The sequence below is a fragment of the Equus quagga genome, chromosome 1 (assembly GCF_021613505.1).
Source record: "Equus quagga isolate Etosha38 chromosome 1, UCLA_HA_Equagga_1.0, whole genome shotgun sequence".
Classification (NCBI taxonomy): Eukaryota; Metazoa; Chordata; class Mammalia; order Perissodactyla; family Equidae; genus Equus; species Equus quagga.
The window spans coordinates 29628139-29640683 of NC_060267.1; positions in this window are offsets into that span (position 1 = coordinate 29628139).

The window sequence follows — 12545 nt, forward strand, 5'->3', positions numbered from 1 at the left end:
ATTAATGTATTTTCTTATTTGCTTTACCCTATTATATAAATAAAATAATTATGTATAGTCTTCAAAAGTCAATGTCACAAAGAACAAACAAAACGATGGGGCAAATGTTCTAGATAAAAGTGACTTAAAAGACCGGAGAACCAAATATAGTTTATGAACCTTGATTGGATTCTAGTTAGGAGAGAAAAAAAGGAAAAACAGCAAAAAAAAGGCTTTGGGAACACTTGGGGAAAACTGAATATCGACTAGATATTAGATGGTATAGAATTATAGTTAATTTTCTTGGGTGGGATAACAGATTGCAGTTATGAGGTGGACTCTCCTTATTCCTAAGAGATGCTTGCTGAGACATTTAGAGGTGACGTGTCACAATATCTGCAACTGACTTTAAAATGGTTAGATGAAGAAGCATACACACACACACACAGACAACAAGAAAGTATACATTAAATGGAATAATTTCCTTTTAATTGGAAAATTGGCTGATTCCATGGAAGTATGGGGCATGGAAATGTCAAATAAAAATAAATCCGGACTTACATAGGGGGAGACTTAATCAGAAGGAAAGACTATTGCAATAGGGAGAACGCTGTGATCTCAGATATCTGCAAGTATTTGAAAATCAAACAGGAAATGTTTTCCTTTGATAGGATAAAGGAAAGGAAGCAGAGATAAGCAGAATCTTAAGGGGAAGCTAGAGAAGAAGGAGGAAAGACCAGAGGGGTCTGACAGGAAAGGTTGATTCCCAGGAGAAACTGATAAGGGCTGGGGAGGAGGGGCAGCACATGCCACTCTCCTGGTGTGCTTGCTCAGGCTTGGGGGCAGGCAGTGTTCAGGGGTCTGTAGGAAAAAGCCTGACTAAAGTGTGGTCAAGACAGAGCAGAGGGTAAGAAATGGGCAATGGTGAACACCTGGTCAGAAAATACAAAATTAGCTTAGAATGTCTTGATGGGACCCTAACGTGAGATTTCCTAGTTTTCGATGATGATGCAAACATGCAATGTTCGATGAACATGCAAAGTTGGTGAAAATGGCACAACAAAAAGAAATTACACACAGACGTTAAAACAAATACGACAAAATTAACAGTGATTGATTCTACGTGAAGGGCACATAGATATTCATTGCATTATTTCAACTTTCCTGTGTATTTGAAAGTCTTTCATAGTAAAAGTTGGGAGAAATACACCCAAAAAAGACATATTTTATAAGAAATTTCAAGTGCTTAGGAATAAATCTAACAGAAGGTATACAAACTCCTTTTGGAGAAAATTATAAAAACGTATGAGATACATTAAAGAAAGCCTAAATAAGTAGAGACATACCATGTTTTTGGATAAGAAGGATCAATATCTCTAAAATTTCCTAAGATTAATTTATGACTTGACAAACTGATTATAAAATTATTATTGAAGAACCAAGAGCCAACCTCAGTCAAATACTGTTTTAAAAAATGTATTATTAACTATGAGATTTTTAAAAAATGCATCAATGGAACAGAAATGAAAGCCCAGAAAAAAGTCCCTTGCATATATAGAAACATGACATATGATGGAACAATACTACACATCTGTGGGGAAAGGATGGCTCCTAAGTAAATGGTGCTGAGATAAAAAAAAGAGTTCTAAGTAAATTAAAGGTTTAAACGTGGGAGACAAAATTATAAAACTTTTGAAAGGCAAAATATGAAAATATTTTGTCTTTAAAGTAGGCAAGTGTTCCTTAAACCATGCATAAAAAACACTTGACAAAGGAAAAGACTAACAAATTGAACCACATTAAAATTAAGAACATCTATTTATTGCAAGACACTATAAAGTAAGTGAAAGAATCCATAAACAGAAAGAAAACATCTGCAAATCATAGAACTGAAAGGACAAATATCTGGAATATATAAAGAATTTCTACACATAAAAAGAAAATAAATACACAGGAAAATGGGCGAAAGGCTTTCATAGAATAGAAACCATGAACATACGAAAAAATGTTCAACCTCATTAGAAATAAAGAAAGGTGAATTAAAAACGCAATGAGATAGCCTTTCTTAGGCACTGGATTTGCAAAATTTTTTTAATCTGATGATACCAAGCGTCGGTGAGGATGTGGAATAATGAGAACTTTCATACCACGCTGCGGAAAACCGGTACAACCACTTCGTAAAATAGTTTTACGTTACAATAAAGTTGAACATCTGCATAACCTAAAGCCCAGTAATTCCACACCTAGATCATAACCCAAAAATTCTGAACATGAGCGTCAGGAGACAATATAAGAATATTCTTAGCAACATTGTTTGTGATAGCCCCCAACTAAAAATTGCCTTATGTCAGTCAACAGTAGAATTGTTAAATTGTGGTGTATTCATCAAAGGAATAAAGCAGAAAAATTTGTGAATGAACTACAGGTATTCATATCGTGGGTAAATGGATAAATCTCAAAAACATTGTTGCATGAAAGAAACATCTCAGAATAATATATGTGGTATGATTCAATGATTTATATTATGCCTGGTATATGATTGTATATGATTTATATAATGTGATCATATATATGATTTATATTATGGTTAAAAACAGGCAAAATGAAACAACATATTATTTAGGAATACATACATACTATAAAGAAACAAAAAAAAAGAAACACAAAATTCAGGGTAGAAGAGTGAGAGACACAGAGGGCCTTAAAAAGGGTGGCCATGTGTCCTGATTTGCCTGGGGAAGTCCTGTCCATTTAGCACACCCTTTCACTCTCAAAAGTGTCCCAGTTTAGAGAAAAAAAGTATTCGGTCATCCTTAAAGGGACCGGTAATGTTCTATTTCTTAAGCAGAATTCTGAATATGTGAGTGCTTATTGCTAGTAAACTGCATGCATATGTTATTCTCACTGTTTTGTATGACTATTTCACAAGAAAAAAATTAAAACAAACAACAGTGGGACAGAAGTTCTGCACCAAAATAAAGTAGAATCACCAGGAAGTATGAAGATCCTTAGAGTTTAACAAACAGTCAGGTTTAGAGTTTATGACTTTAGAATGGTACCAACACGGCTGGTTTTATTTTCTCCACCAGGGCTTGGATAAAAGGGCCACCCAGGTATAAGAAAAGAGAAAGCAGAGCAATGGGTTCCTCTAGAGTTGGACCAGCAAGATGAAATAAGAGGACAGAAGCATGAGGAGTTTGATACTTGCAAGAAACCCTAGGAGTGACTAATCATGGAACCTAATCCAGATGGGGGTCAGTACCATTAGAAGAGGACTGATGAACAGGGGCAAAATGTCGAGTATGGGTGTCAGTAGAGTCTAGATGCCAGGGAGTTAGAAAAAGATTGAGTGAGAACATTTATGTACTGAATATTTATCTTTTTGAGTGCTTACTAAGGGCTAGGTGCTGTGGTAAACACTGGGGAATCGGTGTTGAGTCAAAACAGACACAGTTCGCCCCCTTATGGAATTTATATTCCAGTGGAGAAGCCAGAGAGTAATCAAATAGTCACAGAAATAAACAGAAAATTGCAACTGTAATAAGGAATAGGACAGAAAGGATGGAGAATACGACATTTAAGGAATGCTCTAATAGATCATCTAACTCAATCAAAGAAGTCAAGGAAGGCTTCTCTGAGGAAGTGACAATTGATTTGCCCCTAAAGGATCAATAGGAGTTTAGTAAGCAAAATGACGGACTATGTATTTGTGCCTGAGTTGAGGAGCTAATTGAGACCTTTTTAGGCAAAATGCAAGGAAAGAAATTGTGTTTGGGGAGTGAGATATTTGAGATTTTGGAGGTGAGGAAATTTCAGGCGATGACGGGCTCCAGAGCACCACAGTGCAGCAGAAATAGAATGTGAGCCCATATGCAATTTTCAATCTTCTGGTGGCCACGTTTAAAAAAAATGTAAAAAGAAAGTGATGAGAGTAATTGAAATTAATTTTAATAATATATTTTACTATTATATATGTCCAAAATATTGTAATTTCAACATATGATCAATTTAAAAAAATGAGTGTAACTCAGTGACTGATGGCATGGACTCTAGAATCTAATAAAACTGGGTTCAAATCCTTGCTATACCACTCGCTATGTTTTATCAAGTGCCAGCCAATATAAATAATTTAGTCCTTACAACTACCCTATGAGGCATATATTATGATCCACACTTCACAAATGAAGAAACTGAGGCAGAGAGAGGGTAAACAACTTACCAAAGGTTATGGAGCTGGCTAAGTGTAGAGGCAGGAATGCACCCAGTCTGTCTGGCTCCTGGGCCCCTATTCACAACGACTATACATAGGGTCTTTGTATAGCATCAGGCATGGCATCCCAGTGGGGATGCCCAGGAGGCCATTGAGACATGGATCTGGAGCTAGAAATGTACATTTTAGAGTCCTCAGCCAGTAACCGGCCTATATGAGTTCTCAACTCAGTGGGATGCATATATGAAAAACACTTTTTTTCTTTAAATCAGTGCTTTCAGTCATGCTCTGTTGAATCCCCTTTTCCTGTCCTTAGACAACATCATGGACAAATTCCATGGTTTTCCATTTGGATTCCGCACTTTCAGTTACGAAAACGGTCCAGTCCAATTGAAGCTGTAATCATACATCTAATTCAAAATTTCCCTATCCTTCATTTCTTGCTAGACTTATGGCTTGAGGAACCAAAATTGTCAGCAGTGGGGGAGGTGGGGCTATAGTCAGCTTCATTCTTTCCTCTACCACACTGAGATGAGATCTGGCTTTCATTTACCTCTTCCACTCCAACCAATTCCCACTCTGCCTGTCCTCCAGGTTTTTATTGCTGGGGTCCTCTCACCTGACCAACAGTGTTTTGGGGCCAGCTATGGCCCAGGAAAACATGCGTATCTCTGCCATGCCAAACAGCAGGTTGTGACACTCCAAGGCAGTCCCTCATTCTTGCACTGACATCTCTAAGCAAAAGGTTCAATTAGGGGAGAAATTGCTAGTCCCCTTGTTGCAGGCCCCCAAGTCTCTCTCCATGTTTTTACTGGAGCTTTCTCTCTCACAAGATACCCAAATGAGCAACTCATGCCTTGACTAATTAACTATCTATTACTGCATAGAAAATTACCCCAAAACTTTGTAGCTTAAAACAACAATAAACACAAACTCCCCAGGGTCCTTATTCACTTATGGTGGGATGGGGCTTCATGACCAGATTGAACCATCGAGATACGTGCAGGGAATCTAGGCTTCAGGAAAGGCTAAAGCAGATGTTTCCAGCAGGGTTTTTGTCCCTCTAGTCACGTAATCAAGTCAGGTGTTCCAACTGGTTAGGCTAGTTGAAAACCAAGAGTAAAAAAAATGACCTTGGGGTTTGCCAGGGGAGATTCAGACTTTAAACAGTACATCATAAATTCCACTGACCTTATGTTGGCCAAGAGTCAAAACCCAAACCTCCGGGTCTCCCCAAAGCTATAAATCAACCTATTGTCCATCCACAGATTCCCAATAAATGACCTTGCCTTTAAGAGCCCTTGGTGCAAATTCAACCAGCTGAGGGGTTTTACACACATTAGGACAACATCTAGACACATGTGACTCAGGCTTACTTGGAAATCACTCATTCATGACATCTGTTAAATGCTCTTAGTCTTATTACGTAAGTATTCTGTATTTGTTGAGGGAGAAGAGGAAAGAAGAAAGAGGAAGAAACATAAAAAGCAATCCTTGTGGGCTCCATTTCCCTTTCTGCTTCTCCTCTTTTCCTCTACTAAGCATTTTTACTTCCCCATCTGGATTGTAGTTCCACTCTCAGCTGTTTAACTTCTGGTCCAAACTTAACTTTCTGATATCTACAGTCTTCGTTTCCCCTTTTGACACTGATCATATGCTCATGTTTCCTATTCCTGCTGGCCTCCTATTAGGTCATCTCTCAGGGCATCCCAAGATAGTAGTCAGATTTCCTGCTCTAAAAGCTAGAATAGACTTGCTATGTTATCCCAAATTAAAAAGAAATGCCACAGTATTAATATCTAAGTTCTGCAGACCACTCTTTTTCCAAAGCAAATAGGTTAAAACTGCTCTGTAACCTCTAACATTTATGTGGTCCTTTCCTTGACTGATTCCATTCACTTCCTTATTATTTTCTTTGCAATCTGAGTTGTCTCCTCAATAACTTTGTTCCCAATTCTTTGGGAATTTTGGATTTTAGTCTATAAATCTTGTTGACAAATAAGATTCTAGAATGATGAAAACTCTCTTTCAGAGGCCATCTGTAAGGTTAGTCAATACAGCAGGTCTAGTTGCTCAGTCCTCACATCTCCAAGGCAGCCTGGAACCATGACTGACCCTTGGCCAGTCTGTAAAATGTGGTCCTCAGAATAGCCTTTATGGAACTAACTGATTGATTTCATTGTGTACACCTGGAGAAATGTACAGTGCCATATCAGCTTGTCAATTTACTTTGCACAAAATCCAGATTGATGATGTACACCTGGTTTCATTGTTGAGGTCCTGACTTTTGCTTGCTATCACTGGTAGCATAGCAGGATACGCGTATGTGACCAGTGCCCCAGAAAAGCCTTATATTCTGAATCCTGAATGGGCTTCTCTGAGCAGAGGCATTCTGATGCAGGGTCGGTGAGCCGAGGAGTTGAAAGAAAGATTTCTTGGACTCTCAAGGTCTGGCAGTAGTGCTCTTTTATTTAGAGAATAGTGTGGAATAGCATGGGGACAGGACCCACGGGCAGTCAGAGCTGCTGCTGCAAACATTGGTTGAGGGTAGCGCTAGATTTAAGGCATAGGTATGTGAATTATCTCTTTACAAGACAAAGAAAAGAATATGTAAAAAGAGTTGTTAAAATGGTATCAGTGCCTGTGCGGTCTGGTTATTGGGTGGTCTTATAACTTTTAGATAAGAATCAAACCTGATTAAGTAAATGCCAGTAGACACCACCTTAAATATTATCTTCAGATAAAGACAAAGGAGGATGTTGGTTGTGGGGGAAGTCAGCTACATGAGGTTACCAGACAAGCACAATAAACAAGACTTAAAGTCCTTGCCATCCCCATTAAGAGTTTCTAGAGATAAGGTCATCCCTGCTTCCTCCTGGTGCAGACAGGGAGACACCCCCCACAGATGGAGGCTTCCTTCACAAATGCAAATGTCTCTCATCAAAGGGCAAGCAAATTCCACTCCTCAGAGCCTCCTTCTCATCTGCAATTTTTAAAAGTAACCAGCCTAAAATAATCCTCATCACATTCCACTTATGACCCTGTAGTTTTCTTCTAGAGAGAAAGCATATCCCGTGTGACTTCAGATGAGGTGGGACTCAGAATACATGCTGGACCTCTCTAGACACCATCTGATGGATGTCTTTTCCTTGTTGCTTTTGCTCTGTAGCCTATGCTGGAGTAAACTTTAGCTGTGAATATAAGCTGCTATTGAGTCTTGTGAGTCTTCTGGCAAATCACTAAACTTGGAGTTGTCTTGGGATCTCCCAAACACCCTCTATTCCAACCCACATACATATTGCCTTTGCAGTGTCTCTGCTAGCTAGCCATTTGATCTTTATTTAAATATATCCAGGTAATGGTGAATCACGACTTCTTGGTGGCACATGAATTTAAAAATCATTTGACTTAAATAACTATACAACGCAATATTCCCAACTAACAACTGAACAGAGAAGTTCAGTGATAAGCAAGAAAACATTCTCTCAGAGCGTTATCCTTTTCTAGAATTTGGAACAGCCTCAAGTTGGTAATTAAGATTTTTTTTTTGTGAGGAAGATTGTCCATGAGCTAACATCTGTGCCAGTCTTCCTCTCTTTTGTACATAGGACACCGCCACAGTGTGGGTTGATGAGCAGTGTGTAGGCCTGCACCTCAGATCCAAACCAATGAACTCCAGCCCACCGAAGTGGAATGCACAAACTTAACCACTATGTCACCAGGCCAGTCCCAGTAATTATGATTTTTCAACAAACTACATCTGGAAGTATGAAAGAAAAAATCCATCTCAAACGGCAATCATGAAAAGACAAATACTAACAAGTGTTGAGGAGCATGTGGACAAACAGGAGCCCTCATACAGTGCTGGTAAGACTGTAAAATGGTGTAGTCATTGTGGAAAACAGTTTGGTGTTCCTCAAAATGTTAAACATGGAGTTATCATATGACTCTGCAATTCCACTCCTAGGTATATACCCAAGAGAAAGGAAAACATATGTCCAAACAAAAAACTACAAGAATGTTCATAGCAGCACTAGTCATCATAGCTAAAAAGCAGAAACAACCCAAATATCCATCAACTCATGAATAGATAAATAAAATGTAATATAGCTATACAATGAAATATTATGAGGCAATAAAAAGAAGTGAAATACTGATACATGTTATGACATGATGAACCTTGAAAACATGCTAAGCAAAAAAGGCCAGTCACAAAAGATTATATATTATGTGATTCCATTTATATGAAACATCCAGAATAGGTAAACCCGTAGAAACAGAAAGCAGATTAGTGGTTGCTTAAGGCTTAGGGTTTAGAGGGAAATGGGAGTGACTGCTAATGGGTATAATAGATCTCTTTGGGGTGAAGAAAATGCTCTAAACTTGACTGTAGCGATATTGACACAATTTTGGAATATATACTAAAAACCACTGAATTTCACACTTTAAATGTGTGAGTTCTATGGCATGTGAATTACAACTCAATAAAGATGTTATTTTTAAAAAGGCAATCACTGGAACCTTCAATTCATTACTCCTAGACTAGCAAAAAGCATGTTATTATTATATTGGACTATATATTATGAATAGCTTAAAAGCATAAATTACTCTCATAATAAAATATTTTAAAATTATATGCTGCTAGAATCCTTTGCTACTTGTTAATCTTAACTAAATAAGACTCACAGGTTTTTTGTTAAAATAAGAAATTTAGCAAAGTCACAGGCTTTTTATCCCCCCATCATGCATGAAAAAGAAGAGGAACAAATTATTTTCTTCTGGTTTGCAGGGCAATCTTAGAAGAATTTATATTATTTACACATGCAGAGATGTCAATTACTACATGACTAACATCACAACACATTATTGGGTAGGGCAACCAATCAGAATTATAAGCTTTGTTGTCCTAAAAAAAAAAAAAAAAAAAATGGCCAGTTATTTTACCAGGCAAATGGGTTTATTTGGGAATAGCAGAGGAATTCCAATTCAGGACAAGAAAACTATAGCAAAAGCCATAGGCAAGTCCAGCAAGCAAAGAAGAGGAACATTATTTCATAGACAAAAAGGAGGAAGTTGGGAGGGGTTGTTTTGTACAAAGTCCATTGGTGGAAAATGAGAGCTCAGGGTGGTGATGATTTCTCATTGGCTGAGTTGCTAGGGTAGTCGATTTCACATTTTAAATGCAATGTACATCTTTTCCTGTTGGGGTCTATAATTGAGGATTCTTCTCGTTGATGGTTCTTTCTGTTGGGGCCTGTAATTGAAGATTCTTCCTGTCATTGATGCAGAGTGGTAGCACGTGAGAGGTCCTCTTTTTGGCCTCCCTACTCCTTTTAAAATGAATTTCCTTTATTCAGTTTCACAGCTTCAAGATAGTAGTTCGCAAAGCACATCTGCCTATTTCCGGATGTATCTGGAGTCGTGGTACCAACCCTTAGCTAAACTCTAGGAGCTAAACCCTGGGAATTAACATAGTCACTGGTTAATGAGGTTGTCTTGTGCTTCTGAGGCATTGAGACATGATATATCAGATTGTCAGTCTTGCTTAATCAAACATCAAGATTTATCATGTGTATCTGCCTCCTGGTTTGAGGTCTGCATTATGAGTGGTCACAGAGAAGGAATGTGCCTCCATGACCAGATTCCGGTGAGAACTCCAGGCCCTGAGACCTAAGCAGGCTTACTTGGGCAGAAGAGACATCTCGTAGACATTCCTGTAATTCACTATTAGACTGAAGGTGCTTCAATGTGACCCGCACCGAGGGAGGGTCTAGAAGTCTGCGCCTAATCTTTCTGGACTTCACCAAGGCCTTTTTTCTGCTTATCTGATACTGAATCCTTTGCTATAATAAACTTTAGCCATGATTATAACCTGTTATTAGTCAAATGAGTCCTTCTAACAAATTTCCAAACTAACGTATTCTTGGGACCACGAAGCACAAGCATGTCCCCAAGTTATTTTCAAGGATATAGCAACTAAATTTCTAAGGCTTAGTAATTTTATAAAATTCTTTTTTAAAATTATACTTCCAAGGACAGACATAATAACAAGAAACAGAACATGCTGTAAATAATTGTGAATACTCACACCATCTCCATATTGCCTAGGAAAAAAATCAATATATTTGTGAATAGCCACCATTTAACGTTTTACAGAATGAGATATTTTGGACCAATTTTGTGTCACACAAAGATATGTCTTCCTCCGTGCTATAGAGGAGAAGGGCACATCCTTTCTCTTTCTGAGACTTCTTTTGTTAATTAGAAAGGCGTGCATTGATAAAGCCAAGCTCTGGATTTTCACTAGTTAGCATGATAAGCAAAAAGCAGACCTGTGGAGACCAACTTTACTGGCATAAACTGGCAATAAAGAGTGAATAAGATCTTGTATTAACAGTAAAACAAGGAGCATATGGCATTTCTTGTCCACACTGTATGATAACATATTTATAAGTATGATAATAAAGGAAATATCACCAGATTGTCACTCTATACAAATATACAGCAATATGCACAAATATACGATAAAACCTGCTTTATTCTTTTATACACATTGTATATGCTTTTCTCTAAGGTCAGACACATTTTACCTTGATGTGACAAGAGATAATCGATCACGAGGCCAAAGATTTGTGTCATAGCCAGGGAATATAAACTTAGGTTGATTTATGTATATTTATAACAACAGGGTGAAAATTTGAGGTTGTTCACCAGAATGCATAGCGTTAATCTCAATCCTGTCCAAAATATAAATAATTTGCTATTCACAAAAGGCCTTTGTTCATGGCTAAACACAAATAAACACTCATAAATTAAAATAAGTGGCAGACAAGTAAACTGAGAAGATTCCTATGTTGTTTTCTTTTGCTTTATGTATAAAAATAAACCTTTCTGAAGACAATAATCTCTCTAATAAATATACTGGGGGTGTATCTGGAACCTTATTACACAAAACAGAGTAATGACTCCCTGATTCTGCCAAGTAAAACAAAACAAAAACCTGCGAGACAATCCTCTGTTAAGAGCCAGGAAATTGTTTCACAGATCAGGAATGAGGAAGATTGCTTTTCTTCAGTTCCAAGTTCTTGCCTCTTATTGTCTCCAGGAGTTCTTCCTATTTATTTGTTTCTTTTCCAGCTTTATTGAGACATAATTGACAGGGGTTCTTCCTATTTATGTTGAGGTCGTGTGTTTTGTTACCAGTACAACTAGCCTACTCCTGCAGTGTTGATCCCAGGATGAAAGTTTCTCTTTGAAAGTCTATTTCTAATAGCCAGAGGTATATCTCTGAGGTCATTGGCCTTCTAAGTATGATACAAAGCCCAGAAGAGATCTTTTTAAATGATGAATTTGACAACTAAAAAAATTATGTATTTCGGGGGCTGGCCCGGTGGCGCAGCGGTTAAGTGCGCACATTCTGCCTTGGCAGCCCAGGGTTCTCTGGTTCAGATCCCGGGTGCGGACATGGCGCCGCTTGTCAAGCCATGCTGTGGTAGGCATCCCACATATAAAGTAGAGGAAGATGGGCACGGATGTGAGCTCAGGGCCAGGCTTCCTCAGCAAAAAAGAGGAGGATTGGCAGCAGATGTTAGCTCAGGGCTAATCTTCCTCAAAAAAAAATATTATGCATTGCATAAGTCAAGAACTTATTAATAAAGTCAAAAGACAAAGGAAACACCTATGAAATAAGAATATTTGGGAACACCCAAGATCCATTAAGGAGATTGGGGTGTAATATCAGTGAGAAAAGACTATAATATAATGCTGTCAAATATTGCTAAAATATCAATTTTACACCATCCAAAGAAATTTTTCAATAAAAACAAAGGTCAGAGGAGATAAGTAAAGGACAACAAGAGAGCAGGATTTTTGGCACTGATTACCTAGCCAGAGAAACTGACTATGGCAGACACAAATACTCTGGTTGTGCCATACTTATATACTATTGTAAGTTAAGGATGGTTTACTTTACCTCGTTATAGGTTAGATCAAGTATTTCTTAGTTTGAATAAACTGTATATTTCCATTGCTCTAATTCCATTCTCCCCTAAGTAAACTTCCGATTGTATAAATGCTTCCCAGTTACCTAAACAGGGGTCATGAAAAAATACATAATTCTCACTATAAATTTTTCTGATAGATGTCCTGGTTTATAAATAGTTTCTTGTGAGTTTGGTTATCATGATATTTATGGAGTCTGATCAATTCTGGATTTGTTAACAATTTTAAATTTCTACCTCTGTAGGCTGAGGACCAGACTGTATACATTGATGATTCTAGTTAATGATTTCATTTTTCGAGCCTTTGCCCAAGCAGCCAATTGATCTCAGATATGCCTGTTTCAGTTAGCTTTTGT